This window comes from Oryctolagus cuniculus, chromosome 15, assembly GCF_051225735.1.
Source record: "Oryctolagus cuniculus isolate XC-2025 breed Fujian yellow rabbit chromosome 15, ASM5122573v1, whole genome shotgun sequence".
NCBI lineage: Eukaryota > Metazoa > Chordata > Mammalia > Lagomorpha > Leporidae > Oryctolagus > Oryctolagus cuniculus.
In genome coordinates, this window is record NC_142881.1 from 41204347 (window position 1) to 41217948 (window position 13602).

Sequence of the window (13602 nt, forward strand, 5' to 3'; positions counted from 1 at the left end):
ATTCGCAATAGCTAAAATATGGAATCAACCTAAATTCCTGTCAATAGAATACTGGATAAAGAAATTATGGGATATGTACACCATGGAATACTATACAGCAGTAAAAAGGGTAATCCTGTCATTTTTAACAAAATGAGTGAAACTGGAATATATCATAATTAGTGACATAAGCAAGTTCCTACAGGACAAATACCATATGCTCTCCATGATCTGTGGTAACTAATAGAGCATCTAAAAGGTAATCTATTAGAAGTGAAATTGACACTTTGAGATGCAGTAACTTTAAACAGCCCTTGTCTCTACTGTTGAGGAACAATTCTTTTTCATGCTATTTATTGAACTCTTTACTTATTATAGAGTTAATTGTGTATAAAGTTAATTGAAAATAGATCTTAGTAAAAAATAAGTGAGAATAGGAGTGGGAGGAGAAAGAGTGGGTGGGAGTGTGGGTGAGAGGATGGGTACAGTGGGAAGAAACACTGTGTTCTTAAAATTGTATTTATGAAATGCATAGTTTATATTCCTTAAATAAAAGGTTTCTGGGGAGAAAGTTTGTGGAAAAACAAAAGACAAGATTATTTTGGTGCAAAAATTCTGAAATCTGTGCATAGTTGTTTTCACAACACATTTTTATGAAGTTTTTGAAGACCCTTTGTTTAATAACATTGATTTTTGTTACTCATTTTTATGATGTCTCTAATTTTTTTCAGAATATCAACTCTAGATTATGAATGTCTTTTATGCTTGTAAGAAAGCATTTGTCATGAAACATGAAAGTCTTGTAGTAAGTTAAGACATGTTTCCTTGTGTTTTGAATCATAATGACTGTATTTGTTTAGAATAGCCTGAAGATATTTAGGGAAAACGAAAGAGACCACTTCATCTTTTTTAGACAAGCAGGAACAGATATCGTTTCACTTTCCTTTATATATAAACTCAAGCTGGTGACAAATTTGGTAGAGATGCACTTGTCTTGAGTTTCATGTTACTGTACAAATTAGTGTAAAATACATCAAAATTTTCAATTTAGATATGTTCTTTATACATGTGAGTTGTTTGATCCTAGATGGGAGCTTATCAACTACACTTTTGTATGGCATCCTCTAAAATTTGACCATTGCTTCTTGTTCATGATGTTTTTTTTTTAATATTTATTTATTTTATTTGAAAGTCAGAGTAACACAGAAAGAGAAGCAGAGACGGGGGGGCAAAGGGGGGGGGAGAGAGAGAGAGAGAGAGAGAGAGGTCTTCCATCGCTGGTTCACTCCCCCAATGGCTGCAACAGCTGGTGTGCCGATCCAAAGCCAGGAACCAGGAGCTTCTTCCCTATCTCCCACACAGGTTCAGGGGCCTAAGGACTTGAGCCATCTTCTACTGCTTTCCCAGGCCATAGCAGAGAACTGGATTGGAAGAGGAGCAGCCAGGACTTGACCCAGTGCCCATATGGGATGCTGGTGCTACCGGCAGAGGCTTTTACCTGCTGTGCTACAGTGCCAGCCCTGATCTTTCTTTCTTTTTTTTTTTTTTTAAAGTCCTACTTAACTTGTTTTTTGTCTTCCATATATTTTGTTATGCAGGTTTTCTTTATCTGCATTTAAGTCATTGGATAAAAAACTGTAAAAACAGGAGAGCACTGAGGGAAGATCCCAGAGATAGTTCTCTCTAACACCCCTACCATCTATACAACAGTTATTCCCCACCCAGCTCTTCTTGAATCCCAAATACCTGCAGGGGGAAATAAGGAAAATGACCTCTGTACCTGCCTCCGGATCAGTGCAGTGTGGCGGCCATTGGAGGGTGAACCAACAACAAAGGAAGACCTTTCTCTCTGTCTCTCTCTCTCACTGTCTACTCTGCCTGTAGAAAGAAAGAAAGAAAGAAAGAAAGAAAGAAAGAAAGAAAGAAAGAAAGAAAGAAAGAAAGAAAGAAAGGAAGGAAGGAAGGAAATGACCTCTGTAAAACCAAGAGAGAGAAAGTAAACAAGTATTTGCTGAGTGCCTGCTGGGTTACATCTTTATGTTAATGGTATGTTACCTCATTTCATCTTCATTACAACCTAAGGAGACAGCTGTTATGGCCACTTTACAGGTAAGGAAAACAGGCTAGGAAAAATACAACAATTTGCAAAAGATCAGTTTGACAAGTAAGTGAGGGAACTAGGTTTCAAATCTAGGTTACACTGTGCCAGGTTGGTCCTTTTTCTATCTCTTTAGCTCCTTTAGTTTCCTCTCTTCAAACTTCATTGTCCCTGAAACTCCTCGGAGAGTATCTGTTCTCTCAACCCAGTGGTGAGAGCCATCAGATGAGCATCAGATAGACAAGGATGCATAATGTACCCCCGGAATCATCTCTGCTGGCCACATCAGGACTCCACTCAGCTGTCACTGTATCGTGCAAGACTCTGCTCACCAGGACCTTGGAGTTCTGGGATCCTTCTGCTGTCCTGCATTTCTTCTCCAGATGAAGGATGAGTCTAAGTTTTTCTAGATATAATGATATTCTCCAGTGTTCTACTTTCTTTCTTGAAGAAGTTTTTTCCTTCTTCTCTTTCTTTTCCTCTCATCGTCTTTCATGTCTCCTCCTATTTCACTTCCAACTCTTCCACTTCCTTCTCTTTTTTCTTCATTTTCTTCTGCTTCCCCCTATTTCTTGGCTTTGATGCCTGTGGGGAGCAGGGTCCGTCTCCCACACCATGGCGGGGCACCCCCGGGAGACAAATAAGTACTGAGACTGTGTGTGGGGAGCAGGGCCCATCTCCCGCAACATGGTGAAATAGGTACTGAGACTACCGAGATTAGACTAGACCACTGAGACTATTAAGACTAACTCTATGCGCCTGATCTCCCACCATATGGTGCTGAGAGAGAGTAAACAAATCTTACACAGCTGCTTTGTTAATTAGCTGATTCCTGACCCAACCCCTGTTTGGAAGAAAGTGGCGTGCTCAGCACGTGGGCAGCAGAGCACAGATTGGTGGGAGAGGACTATAAAAGGGGGAGAGAGACAACATGCGGGGCCCCCTGAGAGAGTCGGTCGGAGAGCTCGTTGGTGCCGTGTCGCTCCCCCTCTTCGTGGAGGAACGACACTAACCCTGCCTAGGCTTCATATCCGAGTCATGGCACCATTATGTCGCTCCCCCTCTTCGCGGAGGAACGACACAGGACCCTGCGCTGTTCTTTTGTCTGCTCGGCCCTCCCCGGGTTTGCTGCTGGTTCTTCCCGGGTTGGCTACCGACCCTTCCACCTCTGTGGAAGGGCAGTTCCCCCTGCCACTTTCCCCACTTCTGCGGGGGAGCAGCACACCGCCGGCCGGCTCTCTCGGGGGCTGCTCAGATGTTCCTCAGGTGTTCCCCTTAGATGTTCTTGGTGCATGTTGTCTCTCTCCTCCTTTATAGTCCTCTTCCACCAATCCCAACTCTGCTACCCACACGCGGAGTATGCTGCTCTCCTCCAATCAGGAGCAGGATCAGCTCCTGCAGGTCATCACTCAAGTTGGCGAGAGGCAGCTGCATAGAAGTTGTTACTCCCTTCTCAGCGCCATATTGTGGGAGAGCAGATGCATAGAATAAGTCTTAATTCCAGTAACAGTCTAGTCCGAGTTGCTCCCCACAGTGGCGCTCCTCCGCGGAGGCAGGGGAGCGGCAGCAAATCCGGGAAGGACCGGGGAAAGAAAACAGCGTCCAGTGTTGTTCCTTCGTGAGTGGGGGAGCGACAATGCCCTTCAGAGGGTTCATCACTGTTTTGTGTAACATGGATCACTACTTAATTCATTCAACAATCATTTCTCAGTTGCTCATAATGCGCCAGGTCTTGAACTTGGTACTAGAGTTATGACAGTGAATGAGGCCCAAAACCTTTACTGAGGAATCCTTTATGCCCATGGGGAGTTAGACAGGTAAGCTGATGATTACAACATAGTGCAGTGTGGGCTATGTTGGGGTAAGAGAAGGTGCTACTTGAGCACACACAGTGACTCCTAAAGTCAGTGTTGGGGTGGGGATGATTGTGGGGGTGGAGAAAAAGGCTTCCTAGAAGGATTCCTAGAAGATCTGGTACTAAAGCTGAGACTTGAGATTGCCATTGTATCCTCTGTGGAGAGCTTTACACATATTAATTTGAAAGATGCCCGTTTGTCTCTTTCAGCTATCTTCTCTCAGCTTTGATCCCTGCAACCTCATTAGGCTCTTGACATCTTATTGTATTTTCTCTAATCTAGCTACAAATTTTCACTTTGTCTGAGAAGCCAAATTTTGGAGAAGAATCCCTTGTCCATTCCACCTTCTCTGTGAATATAATACCTGCTTACATTATTTTACATGTCTTGTTCTGACTTTTCCTTCTACCCCTAAATACCACTTCAGTTCAGCCCACCAAAATCTCTTAAAATTTTTTCATCATTTAGGTGTTTATCATCTTTTTTTAGCTCACGCCAGCCTCAAATGTAGTTAGCAAGCTCTCTGTGTTGCCATCCAAGACAGTGACTGAAAATGTTGAATAGAGTTGAATATTATCATTCAGCAAAACATTAGAGTTCCTTTTAGCGATTTGTATACTTTTGTCATTCAAAACAATTCCACTCAAATAGATTATTGCACAAGATATATTAACTCTTCTCATTGTCTTCTATGAGAAACTTTTTTTATCAAAAAGCACAGAATATTTGAGCTGTAAAGTCCTTTAGAGGTCTTTGAATCCAAGTTCCATCCAGTATTCTAGTCATCTAGTCTCTCCTAATGACAAAATTTGACATTTCATGAAGACTGTTCTAGCACTGGCCATTTTTTTTTTTTTTTTTTTTTTTGCCAGGCAGAGTTAGACAATGAGAGAGAGTTATGGACAGTGAGAGAGAGAGACAGAAAGGTCTTCCTTCCGTTGGTTCACTCTCCTAATGTCCACTCCGGCCGGCACTGTGCCGATCCAAAGCCAGGAGCCTCCTGTTCTCTCATGCGGGTGCAGGGACCCAAGCACTTGGGCCATTCCCCACTGCCCTCCCGGGCCACAGCAGAGGGCTGGGCTGGAAGAGGAGCAACCGGGACTAGTACCTGGTGCCCCAACCAGGACCAGAACCCAGGGTGCCGGCGCCACAGGCAGAGGATTGATTAGCCAAGTGAGCCACGGTGCCAGCCTGGACATCTGTGCTTTTAAAAGTCTGCCTTAATTAACTACAAATGTTTCTCAATATGGTTCCAATTTGTGCTTTTGAATGTACATAGGAACACTCATTTATGTATTCGCTATACTTACATGTATCTATCTACTCACCTACCAAAGGATATCTTGGTTGCTTCCAAGTTGTCGCTCCCCCTCTTCGTGGAGGAGCAACACAGGACCCTGCGCTGTTCTCTCGTCTGCTCGGCCCTCCCCGGGTTTGCTGCTGGTTCTTCCCGGGTTGGCTACTATCCCTTCCACCTCCGTGGAAGGGCAGTTCCCCCTGGCCGCATTCCCCACTTCCGCAGGGGAGCGGCACACCGCCGGCCGGTTCTCTCGGGGGCTGCACGGGTTGCCTTAGATGTTCCCCATAGATGTTCCCGGTGCATGCCGTCTCTCTCCTCCTCTATAGTCCTCTTCCGCCAATCCTAACTCGGCTGCCCACACGCCGAGTACGCTGCTCTCCAATCAGGAACAAGTCCTACAGTTAATTGGTCGAACTGGAGGCAGCTGTGCGGAAGCTGTTTACTTCTCTCCCAGCGCCATATTGTGGGAGAGCAGATGCATGGAATAAGTCCTAATTCGAGTAACTTAGTCTAGTCCGGATTGCTCCCCACAGATCCCCCTTTCTTTTTATTTTTTAGCGTTGATACGCGCCTGTCTTCGGTGTCCCGCGGCACCCACTCTGCTCTACTTGCTAGAGTTGCCACAGGCTCTTACAAGTCCTATCAGGCAAACCGAATCCGGGTCCTCTCTTCGCCATGTTGTGAGGAGGTTTTTAGGCGCTGATGCGTGCCTGTGTTCGGTGCCCTGCAGCGCATGCTCTGCTCTGCCTGCAGGGGCTTACAAAACCTATCAGGCAAACCGAATCCAAGCCTTCTCATTGCCTTATTGTGGGGGAGACTTATTAGTGTTGGTTCGTGCCTATCTTCGGTGACCTGCAGCTCATACTCTGGTCGAGCTTTGCTGGCGCTTACCGCCTTAAATCAGGCAGACCGAATCCAAGCCTCCTCATTGCAGTGTTGTAGGGAGGCCTTTTTATTTCTCTATTTCTCTATCTCCGGGCATTCCTATTTCTCCCATTTTACTTCTATCTTCCAGCATTCCTATTTTTCTCACTTTACTTCTAAAACTTCTGTTTCTCTTATCCCCGCAGCTTCCCGGCACCTCGCCCCGCTGGCGGGTTCCCGGCTCTGTGCCGCTTCAGCCCGCGCGCCTCTCTCATCTGCGCAGCTTCCCGGCTTTGCCCGGCTCGGCTTCGCGCGCTCCGCGGTCTCCACGCTTAACCCTTTCGCGTCTGAACCACGGCCTACGCCAGCGTTCCCTATCTATTCACGCCCCGTGCTCTCTCTGCACGCGGCGGCTTCCGCGAGTAACACAGCGTAGCTTGCGTCTCCACCACTAGCATTCAATCCAAGTTCCCCGGGCTAGCCTGGCGAATTCAACCCAGCGTACGTCTCCGCCCCACGGTTTGGCTTCCCGTCCTTTGCTCCCCGGGCTAATCAGACGGATCCCAACCAGGCTCACGTTTCAGCTTCTAGTTTCAACTTTTCGCCCCCTATTCCCGGGCTAACTTGAGAATCCCAAAGTGGCTTTCGTGTCCGCCTCGGCCTGCCCCCCGCGGCTTCAATTTCCCTAACACTTTTCTCTACCCGGTATGTTTCCCCAAACTTTCCTCCAACGATATTCCTCCCTCATTTCTCCTGGCCTCTCCCCACAGTCCGCGTCCGAGTCTGTTTGTTCTAGCTTTCACTTTCGCTTTCGACCTTAGAGATTTCTCCCAGCTTCCCCCCGTAGTCCGTATCCGAGTCTACGCCTAGGCTTTCAATAGCTTCTTCCGGCTCCTTTTCGTCCGGCTTTTCCCTAGGCTGTTTGCTAGTTTCTCTCTCCGATATTTTTCCTAGTTCTTCCCGTTTCTTCCCTCCTAAGTTTCATATCCGTCCTAAGTTTCCTATCCGAGCTAGGTTTCCTATCCGAGTCACGGCACCATTATGTCGCTCCCCCTCTTCGTGGAGGAGCAACACAGGACCCTGCGCTGTTCTCTCGTCTGCTCGGCCCTCCCCGGGTTTGCTGCTGGTTCTTCCCGGGTTGGCTACTATCCCTTCCACCTCCGTGGAAGGGCAGTTCCCCCTGGCCGCATTCCCCACTTCCGCAGGGGAGCGGCACACCGCCGGCCGGTTCTCTCGGGGGCTGCACGGGTTGCCTTAGATGTTCCCCATAGATGTTCCCGGTGCATGCCGTCTCTCTCCTCCTCTATAGTCCTCTTCCGCCAATCCTAACTCGGCTGCCCACACGCCGAGTACGCTGCTCTCCAATCAGGAACAAGTCCTACAGTTAATTGGTCGAACTGGAGGCAGCTGTGCGGAAGCTGTTTACTTCTCTCCCAGCGCCATATTGTGGGAGAGCAGATGCATGGAATAAGTCCTAATTCGAGTAACTTAGTCTAGTCCGGATTGCTCCCCACACAAGTTTTGACAATTATAAATATAACTTTTATAAACACTTGTGTTCATGTTTTTGTATCAACATAAGGTTTCAACTCATTTGTGTAAATATCAAGGCATATATAGCTAAATCACATGATAAGAATATGTTTAGGTGAGCTTTGTAAGAAATTACCAAACTTCCAGCACAGCCATTAGCGATGCATGTGAGAGTTCTATTTCTCCATCCTTGTCAGCATTTGATGCTATCAGTGTTTTGGATTTTGGTCATTCTTATATGTGTGTAGTGGTGCCTCAGTATTGTTTTGATTTACAATTCGCTGATCCCATATGATGTTGAGAATCATCATATACTTAGTGACATCCATAGATGTTCTTTTGTAATGTGCCTTTTGATATCTTTCCCATTAAAAAAAAAAACCTGAAGAATATAAAGTATTGATTTTGTTTTTAACTGACATAAATCATGGTATGCATTTATTGTGCATATATCCCATTTTGAAAAATTGAGTTGTTTATTTTCTTACTATTGAGTTTAAGGGTTCTTTGTATATTTGGATACAGGTACTTCATCAGATGTGTATTTGCAAATATTGTCTGTGGCTTATTTGCTCATCCTCGTGACAGTATCTTCACAGAGCAGACATTTTTAATTTTAATGAATTTGAGATCATCAATTATTTCTTTCATGGGCCATATGTTTCATGTTTTATCTAGGAAGTTATCACCAAACGCAAGATAACTTAGGTTTTCTCCAGTGATATCTCTTAGGAATCTTAATTCTTTTTTTGTTTTTACATGTAGTTTTTTTTTGTCTTTACAGGTAGTTTTATGTTTTACAGGTAGGCTTATGATGCATTTTCAGTTAATTTTTGTGACAGGGATAAGATCTGTGTGTAGATTTTGTTTTTTCACATGTAGATGTTGAGTAGTTCCAGAGCCATTTGTTGAAGTTTTCTTCACTGTATTGCCTTGCCTCATCATCAACAATTAGCTGATTCTATTTATGTTGTTTATTTTTAGGCTATTTTGTTCAACCTATCTATTTTTCTGTTCTTTCACCAGTGCCATATTGTATTGGCTACTTTAGCCTTACTTTAGTCTTGAACTCTGGTAGTGTCAGTTGTCTGCTTCACCACTTTTGAAGTCTGTTTTTGTAAACTATAGGGTGTGTGCGATGATGATATCCCATATTCTCCTCGGTCCTCACAAATTCAGCAATGCTTTCTTCCTTTCATTTGCTAGCTACTTCTTTTTTATGTATTAGAATTTAACCTGGAAACAGCTTGTATTGTCTTCCCTTTCACTTTCTTTGAAAGTCAGTTATTAAAATAAATGTATTTAATCCTCTGATTTCAGGTAATTCAACCAGTTGTCTAGGTGAAGAGTTGAAATATCATGCAGCAAGATATTGGAGTACTTTTTAACAATTCATGTACCATTCATATTCTATAGATGCTGTATTTTATTCTATCTTGGCTTAGCTGTCTTTGTTAGGAGTACATTTTTGTGTCCTTCATGTGGTGGGATATTCATGAGAACTGTACACTATTGCTAGCTTTTCTCATTTTGTTTAATTCCTCACCCTCAGAATTATGTACTTCCTCTATGTGTATACACATTTGAAATCTCTCATTTTTATGTCAATATCTGGAAAACCATTTAAAATATTTTGAAGGTAATGAATTATTTAAAAATAATAAAAAGCCAAAGTACACTGTTAAAAATCTTGGTATATATTTACTGTTTATATTTTAAAAATACTGTATTTCATATATGCAAAAAAAATAATTAAAGTGATTTTGGCAGGATACTTATAGGATTTATTTAAAATACTAATTCTTGTTGTGATACTCATTTTGTCTACCCAGTACCCTTTCTTTGCTTTTCTTTCCTTTTTTTTTTTTTTTTTTTTTTTTTATTTTTTTGACAGGCAGAGTGGACAGTGAGAGAGAGAGAGACAGAGAGAAAGGTCTTCCTTTGCCGTTGGTTCACCCTCCAATGGCCGCCACGGCCGGCACGCTGCGGCCGGCGCACCGCGCTGATCCGATGGCAGGAGCCAGGAGCCAGGTGCTTTTCCTGGTCTCCCATGGGGTGCAGGGCCCAAGCACCTGGGCCATCCTCCACTGCACTCCCTGGCCACAGCAGAGGGCTGGCCTGGAAGAGGGGCAACCGGGACAGAATCCGGCGCCCCGACCGGGACTAGAACCCGGTGTGCCGGCGCCGCAAGGCGGAGGATTAGCCTAGTGAGCCGCGGCGCCGGCCCTCCTTTTTTTTTTTTAATAACATACTTTTATCCAGAGCAGAAATGAGACCAACTGAATAGCTAGATTTCCTTGTAGGAAGTAGTGATTTGTACCCATGCTCTGTTCAGTGGAGACAGCAGATGGTGGATTGGGGCAGGGAGGGTTGTTTTGGACAAAACAAACAACAACCTTTGCTTTCTGCTCATCACTTTTTTGCTTCTTCTTACCCGAAATGGGTATGTGAAGGCTTTAGTTGCTATGCTTATGTTGTGGAATGAAAAAAGAGAAAGATCCATGGAGACAATAAAATCCTTGATCATTTAAACCACTGTTCTTTCTTTTTTTGAATGTATTTCCTGCCAAATACCCTCCTAGAATGAATGGGGATGCATATTGTGAGATGAGGTCTTCTGTTGGTCCTGCCAGATATCTGCTGACTGTTCCTGCAGCCTGTTTTCAGAGATTCTGGGGGATGGCTCCCTACCAGCCTACCCCCCAGTAATCCTGATCAGAACCGTGCTTTCCTTTTCCTTCATTCTTTTACTCCTTTTCCTGTAAACTTTTTTTCTTGTTTGCTCCTCCTCCTTATTTTTGTCCTTGTGAAATCCATTGTACAGCAACCACCATATCCATCCATAATGCAATCCAGGGAAAAACGTCCCAGGCTCAGTGTTCTCAGTTCCATTCCATTCCCACCCCAGCCTTGTTCTTGCTGTTCTTGCTTTTTGTCAGTTCTTTTTCTGCCAGATTCTATGTGGATAATGAGCACATTCTGTCCTTGGTGTCCTCTAACTTCTAAAGTGCCTCCATGACAATCACCAGCAGCCGTCCACTCCCTTTCTAGTCACCATAAGGAACCATGCTACTTTTTAGACAGGGTGCACGGCTCTCACTTAGGAAAGTTCTTTTTTCCTTACAATTCTCTACAAGGTTGACTTTGTAGGCCATTTTTTTTTTTTCAGAGAAGTTAAAAGGCTCCTAACATGACAAAGTTACTGGTAAAATCATGACTAGACTTTCCAATCAAGAACTCTCTACTAGATGACGTTTAATCAAACCTTAAAACTCTCATCAATTCAAATTCTTGTCCCCCATTTCGTAAACAGGCACTTACATAAGTTGTGATGCTGACAGAGCAGTGTTGAAACATGCTTTCTGGCAACCGGCCTCTGTTTGGTTGCAAGTTTCAGTTTCCTGACAAGTCTTGTTTTGTAGCCCATCTGGCAAAATGAGCAGAGAGGCCGTCTCAGATTTTCTTTTCTTTTTTTAAAAAAGATTTATTTTATTTACTTGAAAGAGTTACAGAGAGAGGTAGAGACAGAGAGAGAGGTCTTCCATCCATTGGTTCACTCCCCAGATGGCCGCAACGGCTGGAGCTGCACCGATTTGAAGCCAGGAGCCAGGAGCTTCTTCTGGGTCTCCCACGTGGGTGCAGGGGCCCAAGGGCTTGGACCATCTTCTACTGCTATCCCAGGCCATTGCAGAGAGCTGGATCAGAAGAGGAGCAGCTGGGACTAGAACCGGCACCCATTATGGGATGCTGGCACTTCAGGCCACAGCTTTAACCCACTGCATTACAGTGCCGGCCCCCCATCTCAGATTTTCTGAGCAGAAAATCTATAGGCAAAAATACCTCACCTTACAGGTGATGCCAGCTCTCTCAGGCATCTAGTCACTTTATCCTTTCTGAAATGAGGTCATAACTTATTTGTCACTGGAGAGTTGACTACCAGACAGATTGGAATTCAGACCTAATTTCAGAGGGTAATGTTTTGTCACTTGCCTACCAGGGATGTTGAGTGTCTATTTTAGCTTCTCAGGGACATGCATTAAGCTAAATATCTTGCTGGAGATAGGATGCAGTTTCACGTTACATAAAACAAACCACTAAGTTTGACCTTACTAAGAAACACAAAGGAAGCTGCCACTGAAAAATGTCAAGCTGCTTCTTAACACTTGCTACATGCTACCCAGGGCCAGTCCTTCTTCTGCCACCAATACCAAAGATGCAGGACCTAAATTAGGGTCTTTTTGGGCATGTTCATTAACTCTTTCTTCAATTTATTCATTTATGAAATGGGAATAATAACCTTCTACCTTGCAGATTCATTTTGCAATTTTAATAATTTTAGGACACATATTAGATGTACAGTAGACATTGCATTTATTTTTCACAGAAATATTTATTGAGCATCACTACATCATAAATAACTTACTTTAAAATGTTGGCTCTTTTGTTCATGTCCTTCATTCTCCTTCATATTAACTCCCAGTGGATTCCAGTTCTTCTTAGCAGCTCATAAATTTTAATTTTCAAGCCTGAGACAGAAGAGTTGTGCTTTTTAAAGTAAATAATATTGATCATTGAAAGATAATGGAGTTTGAGTTGGATATTCATCAGCTGGGAGATAAAGTTCTTATTCCAGAAGTGCTCGCCATGGGAACGTCCAAGAAATTCCCGAAAGGAAGTCAACTAAAAACATCTTTTTGTTATGGCCAGTATGTCAAAAGTAGCCTGTGAAATAGAAGTTGATAGAATTTGATGAACAACAAAAGGAGATGATTAGCAAATGGCTCATTGCCAGATTAAAGAACCATCTCTAACATTATGCAGTGATCCTCTAGTCTCTGTTCTACCTTGGAAAAGCCCACAAATTGTGATGTTTAAGATTATGTATGACAGGAAACCGAGAAGAGTATCAAGTTCATTGGTAGAAACAGTATCAAGAAATATCTTAACCCTTTGACGTGATGGAAAAGGCAGTGAGCTAAAAGTAAGATCTGCTACAGAATTTCAAAAGTTATATGCTCACATTCAGAGTGGAAATGAACTAATTAATCAATTTTAGTGAATTTACTGAACATACAGTCTAGAAACAGTATCTGTGACAATATATTACATCAAATGCTTCAAAACAGTGAAGTGATGTCAAAATAGGTGATGCCATCTTATGCTACTCCATTATGACTAAACTGGTCCTAAATATATGAGTTTCCAACTCTGGCCACAAATTTGAATCACCTGGGTACTTTAACAAATGACTTATTTAATTGGTCTGGATAGAGTCTGGGTATGGGAATTTTTTTTTCTTTTCTTCTACAAAATGAAGTTGGTATACCAAAGCAGCCTTTAGTTCTTTGGGTCTTAACTGTTACACACATAACACAGTAGAAACAGAGCATCCTGGAAAAACACAGACACCATTTAAAAATGTTAAAGTATTTATAGCATGCTGGGAAAGTTGAAGGAGGTCAAATAGCAGTAGCTTAGTGGTCCCATTTTTGTAAAGATTAGAAGAGAAATATATTGGGATTAGGCAGCTTGGTTTAACTCTCAAATTTGCAATTTACCATTTATGTGTCTTTGTAAATTTTATTTACCCTCTCTTAGGTTTATCCTCAGCTTTAAGACTGAATTAATTTAGCAGTTACTCAGAGTTGTGATGACTAAATATTATATGAAAAGTGGTACATTGTTATTTTTAGTTTTTAGCTATCTTTGGATCTAATTGTTTTGAAGGAAACACTGATGAGCTATAGGCCATGAAGGTTGCAGTCCACCACAAAGTTTGTTCCCGCCTGTTTCTGAGTTATCTTTTTTCCTGTCATATTTCTGGCTGGACCTCCTGCCTGCCTCCCTGCTTCCTTCCCTTCCTCCTTCCCTTCCTTCTTCTTTCCCCATTCCCTTTTTCCTCTTCCAACCTTCTTCCCATTCTCCTCTCTCTCTCCCTAACTGCTTGTTTCTCTTTCTCCTTGCTTCCTTCC